Here is a 4,398-nt window from a genome sequence, read left to right as displayed (position 1 = left end):
AGTTTATTTCACAGTAGTAAATGAGCAGACTACGGAAGATTTGTGGAAGAAACTGTGTGCCACTTATGAGAAGGAAACTGCCATTAATAAAGTTTACCTCATGAAGAGCTTGTTTGAGCTGCATATGAAGGAAGGGGTCTCCATTCCTTCTCACTTGAATGAATTCAATATTATTTTCAGCCAGCTTCAGGCTCAGGAAATGAATTTTGATGCGGAGACTAAGGCAATATTTCTCTTATGTTCATTGCCATCCTCATGGGATACCTTCCGTACAGCTATCAGTAACTCTACACCTGGTGGAGTACTGAAATTTGATGATGTTGTGGGTAGCTTGTTGGCCGAGGAGATTAGACGGAAGTCTATGGATGGCAACAAGCAGGATGCAGCCTTAAATGTGCAAAGGGGTAGATCACAGTTCAGGGGGAAGTTCCAAGAAAGAGTGAAGTCACGTAGCAAATCCAGGGCACGGAACATTGAGTGTTACCATTGTGGCAAGAAGGGCCATATGAAAAAGGATTGCTACAAGCTGAAAAGAGAGCAAAAGGATAAGAAAAAGAATGCAAATTGGGGTGCAAATCAAAAGGAAGAGAGTCCAAGGGAGGACAAAGGAAAAGTGAAGATCGAGGAGATCAATGCAGTCACACATGATAGTGACAATGACGTTCTCTTCATGTCTAGTTTATCTACAGAGTTGCTTGCCACTTCAGATGATGCATATTCCCAGGATTGGATTTTGGATTATGGTGCTTCATTCCATGTTACTCCCCATAGGGAATGGTTCTCCACTTATGACAGTGGAAAGACAGGTTGTGTGCATCTTGGAAATGACTATGCATGTGACATAGTGGGAGCAGGTGACATAAAGTTTTCTTTTGCAAATGGGTCTGCATTTGTTTTGAAACATGTGAGACATGTGCCTAAGCTGACCAAGAGTCTTATTTCAGTGGGTCAGCTAGATGATGCTGGTTTTCACACCACTTTTGGCTTTCAAAGTTGGAAAATTCAAAAGGGCTCTATGCTTTTGGCCAGGGGTGCCAAGTGTGGGACTTTGTATCCCTTACATGTATCAGGGGTATTTGATCATGTTGTTGCAATAACCGAGCAGCCAAGCACTTTTTTGTGGCATTGCAGGTTGGGGCACATGAGCCAGAATGGAATGAAACTCTTATGCCGTTTGGGTTATGTACCGCATTTGAGTTTCTCTTATTTTGAATTTTGTGAGCATTGTCTCTATGGGAAGCAAACTAAATCAGCCCATAAAAGAAGGGGAAAGAAAGAGTTTGAAATGCTTGATTTGGTGCATTCAGATGTATGTGGTCCCATGCCTACACGGTCATTAGGCGGGGCTGAATACTATGTGACATTCATTTATGATGCAACTAGGAAAGTGTGGGCTTATGCTATAGCTCGGAAGAGTGATGTGTTCCAGGTATTTTAGAAATGGCTGGCCTTGGTTGAGAATCAGTCAGGTAGAACGCTTAAATGCCTACGGACTGATAATGGTGGAGAGTATCTCTCTCATGACTTTTAGCATTTCTGTGATACACGTGGGATTAAGAGGGAGCTCACATCCCCTCGTACTCCAGAGCAAAATCCAGTTGCAGAAAAGATGAACCGTACCATTCAAGAAAGGTTGCAATGCATGCTTTCCAATGCAAGTCTTTCTGGTGGTTTTTGGGCTGAGGCAATGAAGACTGCAGTGCATGTGATCAATAGATCACCTAGTAAGAGTTTGGATGGTGGTATTCCTGAAGAGGCATGGAGTGGCAAGAATCCCTCTTACTCTCATTTGCGTATATTTGGGTGTGAGGCATATGCACATGTGCCAAAAGAGCTTCGAAGCACATTTCCTAAGTCTAGGAAATGCATCTTTCTGGGTTATGGTGAAAGTGGAGAGATGGGCTATCGTCTCTGGGATCCAGAAGCAAAGAAGATCATACGCAGCCATGATGTGGTCTTCAATGAGAAGAAGATGCATAAGGCACCCATGAGGGATGTGGAAATGAGGAGAATCACTTTCCAGGATGTGAATCCACCTGCATATGTTGATAGACAGCAAGCTGTCCATGCACCAAATGTGCAAGAAATGGTGCCACCAAGTACTCCCACAGGTATACAATCAAGGGTAGATGATGGATCATCTATCGGTGGAAATGATGAGCCAAATGTGGCTGATATGCAAATGGGACAGCAAGCTGAAATGCCCTCGAGAAGATCATCTAGAGTGTCTAGACCACGTGATAGGTTTGTTCCAGGGGTAGACTATGTGATGCTTATTGATTGCGGGGAGCCTTCTTGCTACAGAGAGGCTATGATGCATGAGGATCAATGCAAGTGGGAGTACGCTACGCAATCAGAGATGAGTTCACTTATGAAGAATAAGACTTGGGACTTGGTTTCTTTGCCACATGGAAAGAAAGCATTGCCATGTAAATGGGTCTACAAAATGAAGGTCACAGGTGATGATGTGCCTAGGTACAAGGCCCGCTTGGTTGCTAAAGGGTTCAAGCAAGAGAAGGGTGTGGACTTTGATGAGATATTCTCTCCGGTTGTGAAGATGACCACACTTAGATGCATGCTTGGACTAGTGGCATCAGAGGATATGGAGCTTATGCAAATGGATGTCAAGACAGCTTTCTTGCATGGGGATTTGCATGAGGAAATTTACATGGTGCAACCGGAAGGCTTTGAAGAAAAGGGCAAAGAGCATTTAGTTTGCAAGCTGAAGAAGAGTCTCTATGGTCTTAAGCAAGTGCCTAGAGAATGGTATCAGAAGTTTGATGCTTTCATTCGGTCCCAGGGTTTTAGAAGGAGTGAAATTGATCACTGCCTCTACACTAAAAGGGCTAAGGAAAATAGCCTAATAATCTTGGCACTATATGTGGATGATATGCTATTGGCTAGCAAGAACACTTATGAGCTAAATGCATTAAAGGCCAAGTTGCATGAGGCCTTTGATATGAAGGATTTGGGACTTGCAGGTCATATTCTTGGTATGCGCATCACGTGTGATCGGAGTAGGAAACTCCTTTGGCTTTCACAAAAAGAGTATGTTACAAAAGTATTACAGCGTTTCAATATGGAGGGGGGGAAGGCAGTGAGTACTCCATTGCCTCCATATGTGAAACTGAGTCATACAGATAGTCCCAAATCAGATGAGGAGAGGGCCATGATGGCCAAGGTTCCTTATGCATCAGCAGTTGGGAGTCTTATGTATGCTATGATAGCTACTAGACCAGACATTGCATTTGTAGTGGGAGTTGTTAGCCGGTATATGGCTAATCCAGGAAAGAGGCATTGGGAGGCAGTTAAGTGCATCATGAGGTACATGAAGGGTACCAAGGAGATGTGCATCTGCTTTGGTAAAGGAGACATGCGTGTACTTGGGTACATAGATTCAGACTATGCAGGGCATGTGGATAGTAGGAGATCCACTTCTGGTTATGTGTTCACCTTTGCAGGTGGTGCAGTGTCATGGATGTCTTGCACACAGAAGTGCGTGGCTTTGTTGTGGGGGTTAAAGGTCACTGTGCCTTAACCCCAGTTATGTACAATACTCAAACACATATATAAATGAATGAAAAAGAAGATTAGGGTGGTTCTGCACCCACCAAAACTTGTGTGGCTCTCTGTCTCTCTCTCTCGCTCTCTCTCCCTCTTCCGTTCTTGCTTCCGTTGAGAGCACTCTCAACTGGTATCAGAGCCCGAGTGATCTAGCTGAGCGTGCGTGAATGCTTGGAAGCTCAGCAACTCTGTGGGAGGAAGGAGAAGCTCTGTGGGAAGCTTTGTGGGTGACTTTACTTGCATCCGAGTGTGCAGAGACCTTGGAGGAACCTTTGGAAAAGTCACTTTGGCTTTACGAAGTGGTTTTGAGAGCCTGTTAAGTGGTTTGAAAGAAAAAGTCGTTTTTTGAGCTTTTCCCTGTTCCGTTCGATGACAGAGACTCCGTATTGACTTGTAGAGGCAACTATTGCTTGCTTTTGGTGTCCACATTACTTCAGGAGCTTGGAAATACCTTCATTCTTGAATCTGGGATCATTTCAGTGGATTTCTGACTCACTGTATCAGTTCCTGCGTTTTTTGCCCGGGTGTTGGAACTCAAGTTTGGAGCAACCATTTGCAGATCTGTCAGTTCCGGTGGACTCAGGAGGTCCTAAAACTTCTATGTTGCTCATCATTCGCACTCCGGTGGAGTTTACAGATAGCTCTGTTTCCAAAAACGTTTTTCAGTCCGTGTGTTGGACCCAGTGATTGAGACCACGGTTTCCAAAACCGTCTGTCCCATTGCGTTCTGGACGCCCAAAAACCCCTACCTATTAGTTCTTGCACGATTCGGTGAAGGATTTTCAGAGTTATAAATCTCTATGTATTCGATTTCGTCTCTCTGTTATGCATTTT

This window comes from Dipteris shenzhenensis, chromosome 2 (genome assembly GCF_047967505.1).
Source record: "Dipteris shenzhenensis isolate YYH24624 ecotype China chromosome 2, Dip_SZ_1.0, whole genome shotgun sequence".
NCBI lineage: Eukaryota > Viridiplantae > Streptophyta > Polypodiopsida > Gleicheniales > Dipteridaceae > Dipteris > Dipteris shenzhenensis.
Note: the sequence above shows the minus strand (reverse complement) of the source record.